The sequence below is a fragment of the Stegodyphus dumicola genome, chromosome 6 (genome assembly GCF_044657685.1).
Source record: "Stegodyphus dumicola isolate Sdum_Otavi_A_Nest chromosome 6, ASM4465768v1".
NCBI lineage: Eukaryota > Metazoa > Arthropoda > Arachnida > Araneae > Eresidae > Stegodyphus > Stegodyphus dumicola.
The window spans coordinates 196,318,548-196,332,721 of record NC_140773.1 but is presented as its reverse complement, the minus strand read 5'-3'; positions in this window follow the sequence as shown (position 1 = coordinate 196,332,721).

The following is a 14,174-nucleotide window of genomic DNA, read 5'->3' as shown; positions in this document are numbered from 1 at the left end:
AACTGGATTTGTTGGAGTTTGATAACTGCTCATAACAGATGTTACTTAAGGGTATTTCATTCCCAATGCTCTTTTTAACTAGATGGTTAGACCAAGTACTTAGCAAAGAAGATAACTGTACTAAGTTAAACAATCTCTATATATAAAGAAGATAAAGAAGAATGTCTGTGTGTTTGTTCGCGATTAATTCAGGCACTATTATAGCTATCTTCACCAAACTTTCTACAATTCTTTTCCTGGGTCCTGGAAAAGGTCGATGTCTACTTTTTCCCAAAAAAATAGCTAAAATCAGAGATATTAATTAAAAACTCTGAAAACGCTAATTTTCGCCCTCATTTTTCTGAGTGGCAACAATCTCGCACGCTGGAGATAAAAATCTGCTTTCTTTCGAGAAACGTTGCCACTGCTCGCTTTCAAATAGTAGAGTTTGTTAATAAAAAATTTCGAAGTTTTACATAGAAATAAAAATAGCATTATCCAGCATTATCGATTCCGAAAATTCGTGGGAAGACATTTCGACTATTCCCGTCATTGTACGACTTTAGACAGCCGACATATTAATTAAAACTCTGAAAGCACTAATTTTCGCACTCATTTTTCTGAGGGGCAACAGTCTCGCTCGTTGGAGATAAAAATGTTTTATTTAGAACTGTTGTTACTGCTCGCTTTAGAGTTTGTTAATCAAAAATTTGTAAGTTTTACAAAATCTATATATTTAAAGAAGAATGCCTGTTTGTGCGTTTGTTTTGTTGTTCGCGTTATTGATTTCTAATCAATAATGGTCAGTATCTTACCACATTTAATCGACTAAAATTGAATATAAGTAAAATATTGGATGGAACTTGAGCTTTTACGACCATTTGATTAGAAAGAAGAAAATCATTAAATCTGCGTGCCATTGTTGCTGATGTAATGAGAGAGAATTAGTTTATTTTTCTATTGAAACTTTTATATGCATACCATATCGAATCAGAATGAAAAATGTATGACTATGAATCGTATTTTTTGCATCGTTATTAGAGAAGGATCACAACTGTATTATTCTCTCTGTTGTTAGATATATTACTCTCAATCTAACTATACTGTTATATATAACATCCAGTTAAATTAGCAACTGAAAAACATTGAGCTACAATCTTAAATAACAATAATGTTACCAAAATTTGGAAACTATCAATTTTAATTATATGCATAAAATAATAGTAACATAACTTAAAATATTATTATGAAGTGTTGAGTTGAATGCACGCTAAAGGTAATTTTAATACCTCTAAGAAATATTATCGTTTACAATTAGCAACGTATTTCTATCCATTACATAAAGGTATTATTCTTTTCTACAATGTGCAATGCCTTTAATTTATCTTCGATATTATTAAAATACAATTCTCATTAAAATAATTTAGAATCATTGTATCTGGACTTATAGTAACATTTGCAACAAATATTATGTTATATTATGAGTGTTCTAAGTAACATGAGTTTCAAACAACTTAAAACTAACATGCACACTATCATCAGCTTCAAAATAAAAATCTAATACTTATGAAAAAACAATTGCTTATAGACAAAAAGCATCTTTATATATGCTTTATTAAAACTTAAAATATATTTTAGTATTCTAGTATTTTTTTGTTGTGCTCATAAAAGAAACTATGGAATACGACTTTAAGACTGAGGGTCCGTTTTGAGTTAAGTTATAATTTTATACAATAGTAAAACTGTAATTTTTATAAGTTACTAATAGCAGATGATCTCTTCATTTAAAAATAATTAACTTGTGACTATTTTCAAGCAATAAGGAAACATTTAGGAATTTTCTCGCTTCGTGTCTCCATGTGACATTCCAGTCAACTTGAATGTCGTATAGGAACACAAAATAACGTAAATACCATTGCCAATGTGAAATTGTTCAAATAATTCTGCTCCAGATTGTCACATACTTCTCTGAAAAAACACTCAGTATACTGAGTATAAGTATACTTAGAAAATATCTAACGAAGCATTGGGAAAAGGCTATAAAGTTTGACTTGTTTTTATAGTATAAAATAGAATCAAACGCCTAACAGAAGTTAAGCGAATTATCACTATATATAGACAGAACTATAAAGTCTTTGGAAGGATTTAAAATAAATACCTGATGTGGACAACCCATGGCTTCCTTGTGCGACCCATTAAACTATACGCATTTTTCGCTGCACCTCATTTAAACTTATGCCCTCGAATTTCATTTGAGATATATTTTTCAGACAATCAATTCAGTTCTCACTTCCCGACAAGGAAAAAATACAAAAAAAAAAAAATCATCAGTAAAAATTGTAAAATACAGGAAAACCTAAAGCACCAAATACAGTTAAACTAGTTATAATTTTTTTTTTTTTTTTTTTTTTTTTTTTTGGAAATTAAAATTAAAATTTCTACGCAAAAACAAGCCATTCGGGCAGCGGACAGAAAGACTACATTTTCGATGCAGAAAATCAAAAGTTAACTTTTGGTCCAACTGGGCAAAAAGTCCCTGAAGTTGGTAAGCCAACTGATTTAACTCAATATTCTACTAAGAGTTTCAAATGTAAACAAATGGTGGCAGCGTTAGGCCGAACCCTACTTCAGTGTTAAATTTTGATAATTCTACAGCTGTTGCATTCAGATTAACTAAACGCATAAAAATCTTAACCGGAACATAAGGACAACATAATTCAATCCCTTTTAAAGAAAAAAATGCACAATTTACCAGCCTGTAAGAATAAAAATCTAAGCTCACCGAGCCGAGTAACAGAGTGAGTATATATATATATATCAACGTATGGTGCAGCCGATTACAGCCAAAAAAGGGGAGGTGCACAACTAGATGTTATATCAGTTCCATAAGCAAATTTTCAACATTCTACGGCTAATTTTTTTGAGTTATGCGAGATGCATACATATGAACGAAATGCATACTTCACGGGGAAAAAATTCCTTCTGAATTCCTTTTAAATCCATTTTATTATCCATTTGGAGGGGAAGTCCTTTGTTTTGTCCATATATACAGCTACGTCCATACATCCGTCCGTACGAAAAAAAAAAAAAAAAAAAAAGAAGAAAAGGAGAAATCTTTCAAAAGGATTCGATAGCGATCAAAACGGTTATTTTCGTTTAAATTTGATACGCGAAATTTTTGGCCATTACATTAATTCCTTTACTTCGTACAAAGAAGTTTTATTAGAATGAAATATAAATGCGCAACTCTTGCTTACAATTCAGCCAATCACTTTTGGCGATGTAACTTTAAATAACCGTAAGTTCAAATTTAAAATTAATCCAACAAAATAGTCAAAGACTACGCAATTCAGTTTAACGTGAAGTTGGCTCACAAATCTAACCGGCGTAAATATTTGAATGTCGGCACTATAATGCGAAGCCGAAGAATGAAATCTTATATGAGCAGCGAAAACCTAGTAACGAGGACTCGAAAGGCAGAACATGTTCTAAATTAAACTCCTGAAACCTTCCATCTGTTTCAAAAGTAACATCTGTTTCCATCTCATTTACGTTGTGTCAAGAAAAGAGAAGTGACAGGAATGATCCATAAAATAAAATAACTGGCTAGTGAAAAATAACAGTAATAACATTAAACTCATCCATATATTATTAGTAAGTATAAAAAAATAATGGATTTTCTCATATTTCAAGACATACATTAACTATGTCTTCAAATCATGCAGATTTTCTACGGATTTAAACTACGGAAATCGGAAATAAACGAATCTCATCACTTAAGTATGCTACAGAAGTGCTGTAATATTCTGCACTGAAATAGCACGTTTTGTAGCAGTAAAGACCTTGCAAGAAGTATTAGTTATTTGACATGAGGTGTCGTAGCTTCGTCACGATATGGATTAAAAACGACTAGTTGAAGCTTTAGGTATAGAAATCTACGTCCGTTTCCACAAAATAATTTTTTTTTTTTTTTTTGGAAAAATCAGTGTTTTATAAATAATCATGTGACTATGAAATTCGCAGCATCTGTAAACAAGGCGTAATTTTTCTCATAACTTCTCTTACCGCTGGACGCTAGTTTTTCCTATCCAAATCTAAATCCTAGAACCTCATAGATGGCAAACTATGGGCAAAAATGGGCAAACTGCCAGCGGGCTGAAGATGGCCCGCGTTCCAAGGCAAACTAAAAGAAATATATATTTATATATTATATATCCATCTCCTTTGTTTAAATATTATTTTTTTTCTTCCCTTTTTTTCACTTTTTACTTTCTCTAGTTTTGTTCTACAAAACATAAATCGACGGAAATAGCAACCACATAACAGCTTTCAATCGGTAAAATGTTAAAAGCGGAAATTCTTTGTTAGTTAGAGATGTAGATTTGTGCCAACAAGCGTTATCTCTTTCTCGGGGAGCAGACATATGAGAATCCGATATAGGTGAATTAGACTTCACATGTGGCAGACTTCGCATTTTAAGCTCCAGCCAGCGGCTTTTTCTTTTGGGGCGAGTTCTAATATTATTGATTGCGTATGGATAGATTGCGGACATAAATCATCATTGTGAATAGTGATGAAATTATTAAAAGTATAGAGTAGCTAGTGATTATTTTGGTTATTCGTAAAATATTTCAACCTCAAAATGACTACTATAAAACGTAAAGTTGATTCAGAGTGCACTGCATTTAATGATGAATGGACCTGGAAATATTTTTTAAAGTTGTAAAAGATAAACCAGTGTGTCTCGTCTGCAATGAAACTGTAGGACTCTTCAAAGAATATAATATTTTATCGCACTCGTGCATTCAATCTATTACGAACCCGTACGCCCGTAACAATATTTAAATTGTAATATTTGTATATTGTTTTTAAAATTTTAGAAAAATTTATCTTGGCCCGCCAAACATTATTTTTTTCGATTTTTGGCCCGCGACTGAAAACGTTTCTCCATCCCTTTCATAGACCCATGTTCTTCTAGTACAATTCTAGCATATTGTCTTCCTTGAAAATTTCATACGGCTTTTGAACACCTTACATCTGGTATCATTACTATAAAGACAGAAACGAAATTCATCAGAACAGACTACAATAGATCGCTTCCAGTCTTCTACAGGTCAGTTTTCTTGGATTTCAGTCCATTACAAATATTCCCTTTTGTATTCAGGTGTGAACATTAGCGTTTTTCAGAGTATCCAATATTAATATTTCCATCGATTCTTCTTGTCCATTGCATGAAACTCCTTGTAAAATTTTCGTTCTGAAATTGAACAATAATCCTATCAAGCGACTGTTTTTTCGTTTAAAAGTTAGTTTTTAAGCACTTCAAGTGATAATCTTCTGTCGTCCTAATCATAACTTTTGTAATCTGAAACAAAAAGTTTGAATGGAATTTTCGGGAGCTAGAAACCATTATAAAGCATAAATGCATATTGGAATATTGTCTTGAATGCACAATAACAAATTATTTCAAAAATTGCATCAGCTAGATTTGCTTCATGTAGATTACGTTATCCTATTTAGAAAAAAAGCCGGATTAGCGTGGCCTCTTGAAATTTTTGTGAAGTGAAGAACACCCATTGACAGTTACTCTTTCCTATACCGTCACATATGCACTGGTCATATTCTCTGAGGGAGCACCAATATTTCGTGTTCTGGCTCCCTTCATATGCAAACACGATTAAAAGCAGAAGTCAAACTAAATGTTGACACAACATTGAAGGAAACACAGGCTCATTTTTCTAGATTCCAGCACTGGTGTTTCGTTGTACAAATTCATGCGGGCTTTTTTTTCTTGTGAGGTCAATGAAGAGCAAGTCGTTGCTTTATACTAAGAGAACGACGTCTGTTCATTAAACATTTTATACATGGTTTGCCACGATAAAAATTATCTAGTGTCGCAACCTCCTAACTCAGCTACATGTTTTGTTATTTAGTATTATTAAACCGAACCTTCAGGTTCTGATTGCGTGAGCTGTCATAAATAAGGTATTCATTCCATGACCCTATCTCTTCGTCTTAGTAAAAGTTTCAGGATCTTTGAATTGTAACTAAGATTACGTTAACTGCTGTTTGAATTGTAACTCAAATTACGTTACCTGCTTTTTACCTAACAGTACTTCTGTATGAATTACTTCAACAAATATCAACGAGCTGTCTCTCTTACTATGGTAAGACTTACAGAGATAAAAATTCACAAAACTTTATTCGGCCAAATTCCAGTTATATTGAAAGATGAATTTATGAACTAAGTCGTCAGTTACTTGCCGCAACAATTAGCGATTTGCCTTGAAATGTATAAATATAAAAATCAAATCCCTAAAATCAGATAGCTGGCTTTGATCCTTCACTATTTAACCTATTCACTATTCACCTTCACTATTAATAAACTCCTGTATACAGGGGTGTATTTATCAATCCCAGAACAGCAGATGTAACCTGCGAAAAATACTACTTACTCTTCCAATCAATGGCGAGTCCTGGTTTCAATAAAGGATATTTCTTATGTAAAAGTATATTCAGAAGATAACAACTATATATAAATTAGAATCAAACTTTTATCAACAATTATAATTTTTAAATAAATTAAATAGAGTATGAAATTAGGCAAAGTGTACTGGTGTATATTTTAATCAAGATTCCATCGACTTCAGGGACAGCAGATGTAGGTTCCTCATCATCAGGAGAAAAATTGCCCTCGAAATCGGTAGAGTCTTGATTTAAATATACACCAAACATAAGATTGTCTCTTTGTCTAATTTTATGTTTTACTTTGGTGTGCTTCTTTCCTCTCTCTAAATTAAATAGAGAATAAAAGCGTAACTTATAGAAGAAGTTGTAATTAATTAATCTAATCTTAGGGGTTAGATACAAACTTAAATTTCCAAATTAATCATTCGTGATTAATCTGATGAAATTACTTACATGTATCGAACTTCATTGAAATCCTGACCGCAAGTCACGTTAAAATAAGCTTACGTGGCCTTTTAATTTATCAAGAATAATGATTAAATGAAAATAGTGATAGTAATAATTCATCCAATTTTTTCTTCCATTTCCATCAGCCACAATGATTGTTTCCGGTTTATACCAAGCTGTGAAATTAATTTAACTCTTTTGGTTATTAGTATAACGAAGAGTTCATTCATTTTAATTACGCATGATCCTTTTGGAACGAAAAAGAGATGTTTCCTATTAGACGATACTGATTGCAACATTGGTAAACTTTAATAAATCTCGCTATAAACTCTTCCGATTTTTCATGATCAGCATCAATGTGCAGTTGATTATCTAATCCAGAAGTTCTCATCGGGGCTCTGTATTGACCCCCTAAGGATCGATGAATCTTTAAGAGGGTTAATGATGATCAAGGGGTCGACAACCGAACATGCAGGGCAATGGATCGGCATAATGAAAATTGTATTGATTACAAAATGTTATTAATATAGAAAAATTGATAATTAATTGTTTATTGATATAAAGCTATCTACATTATGCAGCAAGAAAGAAATAATGTAAAGTATCATAAAGGAAAATATGCACAAAACTTAGCCGAAAGGGACTCTAATATTATCGTATACCAAATATATTGTTAACACCAAATATTATCGTCCTGTTTTATATTTGACGATGCCTGTTTCTCGCAGTGTGAAAAAACAACGGTACCACGGAACATGGGCGCCTGGAAGTCCGGAATTTGTTTTATTATCTATTTCGTATTTTTAAAATTTTAACCGAATGTTTGATTAACATATAAGGTATTTCTCCAGCCTTCTGAGCATGCCTTCGTAGTGTAGTGGTCAGCACTCTGGGCGCGTATTCCAGAGGTTCGATTCCCGGCGAGGGCGTTACTCATTTTTCAATTCTATCTATTTCAAAAATAACCTAATGACTTTACAGTGGCACCCAAACTAAAAGGGTGGTGGATGATGATTCTCTGCACACCCAGGATTTGTCGACCGGGTCCCCTAAACCCCAGTTGCCCTTTAAAAGGGGAAGGATATGAGGTGTTTCTCCCGCCTTCTTAGCATGCCTTTGTAGTGTAGGGTTCAGCACGCTGGGCGCGTATTCCAGAGGTCCGAGGTGGAGTCCCGGCGAAGGCGTTGCTCATTTTTCACTTCTTCCCGTTTCAAAAATAGCCTAATGACTCTACAAAACAAACTTGACGATTTCAAATCGAATATGGAAAAAAAACATTTTTTTATCTCCAACGCGCGAGATTATCTATCGAAAATTCTAAAGATATTCTATTTTTATATATTTTGTGATTCTTGTGATGAATCGAATTTTATGTCACGTAAGCGCCAAGAACGTGATATTTAATAAAGTAAACATGCAAAACATTAATAATAAAAAGATAAAGTTTTTTAAAGGCATCTTAGAAAGAAAATTGAACATTGATATGATGAACTGAGGAAAGACAGAAAAGTGTATGCCGAGACTTAAAGCTGCATCGGGCTCTAAAAGCATGCTACTATGCTTTTTTTAAAGTTTTTGTAATTTTGTTGTTAAATTGTACATGGCGTAAATGCTAGTAAAATGATGCTTAATAACAAAGCTAAAAAGTCAAATAAGGGGGGCTTATAGGAGTGAATGTAACAGCAGGCGTGTAGACTAGCGAGTTTAGCGAGAGCGTAAGAAACTTTTGAACGAGGTGATTTAAAAATTAAGAGAAATTTTATGTCAAATATTCCATCAGTACATCAAGCGCAGCCATCACATTGATTAAAATCGAACTTTTGCGCGTTTGGAAACTAATTTTGTTTCTGAAAGCTCATTTTATATTTGCAAAATTAAAAGTAATACAAAAAATAATAAAACTAATAAGCAAAAAAATAAAGCTAAACAATTAATCTATTAACACTTTTACAAAACGTTTCTTTATATTCTCAATCTTATTGTTATCTTTAAATTACTATATGTGCAAATATTTGCATTATGCTTATGCTGCATCTCATTACAGCTGTATTTGCATTATTATTATGCTGTATTTGATTACAGCTGTATTTGCGTTATGATTATGCTTATATATCATGTACAGCTATTAAGGAACCAATTAAAAAATCATTCTTTTAAAACGGGTCGACGCAAGAAAAAGACTGGGGATCCATTATCTATTTGATTTTCGGAATGCGTATCAGAAACAAATACAGTCACTATAATTTATTTTAACAGATGAACTCAATTTAAAAGCAAAACAGAAAAGTTAATCATTTGAAGAAATATTTTGTAATCAATTTTATACTTCTTTTCTTCATTATATATATATATATATATACAATACGTGCTTTTAACAGAAATTTTTGAAACACTTGTTTGTATTTTCACTTTTTTTTAACACTGATCCGAGAAGCGGTGTCCAGATTCAACCTTTTCCGGACAATTTTATTCCTTGTCAGTTTGAACCAAAAATATTCTTTGATCTGCATTTCGAATTCAGCATTCATTTCTCGCCTCGTGATATAAACGTAAATACTTTTAAACGTATTTCCTCGAATATCATTAGAGATGTATTTCTCATTCGATGAATTAAGTTCTCACTTCGCGGCAAAACATATTCATTAAAAACTGTAAAATACATAAAACCTAAAATGCCAAATGCAATCAACACAGTTAAAAAACAATTGTTCTAGTTAAAATTAGAGTTAACATATGAGCTTAAATTACATGATAACTGTTATTCCTGCAGAATACGAATGCAAATTTATGTTACGTTTGTTTAGCACTTCGAGTGGACTCGAAGTACTCATAAACTCAAAGAGAGGCTGAGCAAAATAAACTTGGAAAAAGGGGTGAAAACGCTATAAAGGCTGCGAAGTTGTGCTTAACAGTTATTGTAATGATCACCTTGTAAGACTTATAAGAGATATCCAAAGCGTTCAGTTCATTCTTTTTATCGTTACTTATATCAAATATTTAAGTTGTTGATGACTATAATAAAAATTTTCTGAAGGTGGTCTTAATAAAGTAATTGATTTAATTTCTTTATAAATATTTAGTATGCAGTATTAAACAAGTTGACTTTAAAATTAGGTAAAAATTTCTTTACTCCTGGGGAGACAGTCAGATTATTCTCAAAATTGATTTTGTTTCATTCAAACTATACGCCCAAACTAAGGCTGTTTTTCTGCTTAATTTTAAATATTTTATTGCTGTGTTTCCCTTCCATTTGAAGTTGACTTTAATTTACAGAGCATTAAGAATTTTTTGAAGCCGGGACGTCGAATGTGCTAACCATTACACCACGAAGGCATACAGAAAATTTTTTTTTTATTAGATTATGGCAAAGCACTCGAGAGCTATCTGCCTTAAAGGAGGGATGCCTTCGTGGAGGACTTTCTAAGGGAAACTGGCTCGTATACACGTTACATATGGGGAAAACCACGAAAACGCCCATGCAGCCAGCCCGTTCGCGGGATTCGAACCTCGGACCGAACTACCAGTGTTCACCGACGTTACCGCTCGGCCGCAGAAAGAAGGGAGAAAGTACCTTATTCCTTTCAAAAGGTGGCTAGGGGATTAGGGGATGCACTTGCCAAATCCTGGTGGTGAAAAATCCTCATCCACCACCTTTTTTAGCTCGGGCGCCACTATAGAGACATTAGGAATATTTTTAAGCAGAATACATGAAAAATGAGTAAAGTCCTCGCCGAGACTCGAATCTGGACCTCTTGAATACGCGCCGAATGTGCTAACCATTACAATACGAAGGTATGCAGAAAGGAGGGAGAAAATACTTTATAAATTACTGAAATTTAGGTGAATTGCTTATTTTAAGTAGTAGAGTTTTTTAGTGTGTGAATTATGGAACACAATTTGAAAATAAAGTTTTCAACTTAATCAGTTTATATGAATTTTTTAATATAAATTTCTTTCATTTTTCCTTTAAAATATTGATTTATATTCAACAGAAAAGTTATTATTACACTTATGCATCTAAAACTGAAATTATAAGAATGAGCATATTTAATGCGAATTAACTTATTTTTATAGAAATACCATTTCTTCAAGGAATGTAACTGTGTCTAGTATCTTTTAAAGCAATCATTGTTCAAATGTTACCCATTTTGATACGTTTTCTTCTGATTACGTCATCCTAATTAGATCTGTTTCTTTTTGATACTTTCTTGCACAATTATTACATAATCTATTTTCTCGAAATTGCAAGAACTTTGGCAGGTAATTATTATCACTTCAACTGGCTAGCATTTAATATTTCTACGAATTGTCACAAAACAATGAGAGAAATAAGAACAGACACGAATTTGCAATTTTCCTGTTGAATGATATCTTTGTTTTCATTAAATTATAAACTTAGTTATATCGCGAAATCTGTTGTACCTATACAAGTAACATCCGTTTACATACGCAGGCACCTCTTTGAATCTCATTCTTTTCATACTTCGTTTCAAGCAATCAAGGAAACCTCATAGATTCTATTCATGGAACTACTTTTTTTAAGATGGTATTTTAATTGGATGTATCTCGTTTGGGAAAGACAACCGCGATGAAAGTTTGGAAGCGTGTTAATGGAAAGAAACAAATATTTGACTGCCCGTGATAACAATGTGAAAGGAAAGAATCAAAAATTCAGAAGACGCAGTGATGCACCTGCTGTAAGGTTTTGTTTTGTTTTGTTAGGTTAGGTTATACGGCAGTCACATGGGTTTTGATTGCTTTTCTTTAGAGCGACACAACGTCATATTACTGCAAACAGAAACGTAATGAAATGCTAGAAGCAGTTTATACGTACAAAAATAATTTGAAATGCCAGCTTTAATAAGATAAGCCTTCAAAAAAGAAAGTAGTAAGTATTCTTGAATAAACGTGACACTTGGATGATCACAGCTAAAGAAATAACAAAGTTACTTAATATTGCAGAACGGTTGTCAAAGTTAAAAGACAAAATTATGCGTAAATGTTTTGTTTCATTCGGAATCTTTTCTGTGACTTACGAGTTTAGGTGTGAGATAAGATAAATTGTTTCACATTACGAACACAGAGTTATGAATGTTACTTTAGGTACCCCAATGTGCTACCAATAGGACTATTTTTGAAGTGTCTAGTTTTTATTCTAAATAACTCTCTCCACTGCTGCCACTGCTTCTTTAGAAGACTTCTATCTTTCAAGAATCGATGGCACGATAACAGAGTTGTTCTGATTATCAACACTTTTGCTAAAAAAAGCAGCAAGTAATTCTTGTGCATTTTCTGCTGATATTTCGATTATGAAATCGTAAGAAATTTTCTATTTTCTTACCAGATGTCTTTGGAGTTTAACTGGAAGCAATCGGAGTGGAAAAATGAGCAATGCCATTGTCGAATTAACTCTAAAACTGACTTACAAAATCAGAGCATCTCTGTTAAGTTTCCTCTTTCTGTAACGGAATCTTGCACTGAAGCGCCGCCCAAACGAATAGTGATTAATGATTCTAACTACCGTACTGAAAGGCCCGGGTTTGAATCCCAAAGAAAGTATGGATGTTTCTAAATGCATAGTGCCTTTGTGACATAGAGGCTGTCTAAATGTATGGCTAGCCAAAAGTCCTCTAGCGTGGTTTGGTGGTAGGAGAAAAACGGGTAGACCCTCGGACCCACCCACCAGGGGTTCTCTCCCTCAAAATTGGGGTGAAAGTGCGCAAAATCATACTGCTAATTTGGATATCTTCTCCATCCTCATTTCGTTTTGTCTCAGATTCATCTCGCTTAATGGACACGCCTTAAGTCGCTCAGTCGTATCAAGCTTAATATTTTCTTTTTCTGAGCAATGTGAATAATATAAGATATCTATTGTGTATTGTGCCCGGAATTACGAGTATGGTTTACATACAGGAGTGGATAATGAAACTGAAAATACCTGTACCTGGAAAGTAATACTTTGCTATTTAAGGTGTAAATCCGCTTTCGAAGGCAATATTGCAGCGAGTATCTTTTGAAATGTTCATCCCAAATTTCTTTCAGCTGTTAAAGACATCTTTATCCAGTACTCTTGCTAAGAGACTATTTCACTTCGTATCGATACAGAAAGAAGACCTGCTAACACATTCTTTACAATGTTTGTGATGTTAAGGTCACAAAACGGTGTTGAATGTAGAAAGTTTTCAAGCTTATTTTCATGTATTCAAACCCCTATGTAAACAGTTTTGCTGTGTGAACAAATGTATTATCATCCTATAATAACACGTCCTTTGGAATACAAAATTTGAATAACTGGATGAACTCAATACTCAGTAGTCCTTGACAGTGTTGTAACTGTAAAAATTTATCAGTTATTCTCAAAGAATTCCCTATTATTATGGTCCAAACCGTCACCAGTCCTCCCTCTACGTTTGTTTTATTACAAGAGACTGTTCGGATCATGCACCTCTGAAAGAGTTCGCTACACATAAATATCCAGTCAAATAAAAAAGATCATGAAAGTAGACTAATTTCATCAGAATTCGAATTTTTAATTTTACACTGTCTAAGTTTTGTGATCCTGGCATCTCCGAAACGAGGGCTCTTCTTATCATTCATATCGCTGTAGATGCCAAACTGTGAATATTAAATCTGTGAAGCTCCCAGTTGATAATTTTTTGTAGAACTGGTTGAGTTAAGACGTCCATTAAGTTCTGACATAATTTCAGTAATCATTGTTTCATGCCTTCTTACCTGTAATGGCTTTAATATTCTGATAACCTTTTTAGCTAACTTCCTATTACCTCAGCAATTACTCCGACTGGAAAAGTGCTCTGCTTTTTAAGATATACAAACAGGAACCTGGATATTGTGGATAGTAATGTACCAAAACACCCATTCTACAGTTAAAAATTTTACTTTTTTGAAATTAGGTATATGTCTTGTGCTATACGTCTATATTTCGTGAATGCCTGAAGTCAATAAATGCCGCCAAGCATTCTAACTTTACAATCGTTTCAAAACAAAAAATTCTCCACTGTCACATTTTATCGATCTCATGCCTCAACTACCCCTCGTGAGTATTCTTGGGTTGAAAAGAAGATCCTAACGCTACATACAAACTCTCATAGTCTGATAATTTTACGGTTCATTGTCTGGAAAGTAATCTTTAAAAGAACTTTGGATTCAGATAGATGATACTGGAGAAAAACATTATGCCTGTTTTTTGTCACAGAAACCAAACACCCAAGGAGAAATCGAAGGTGTCTCTAACTTGGTACTTGTTGGGGAAATTTTCCTTA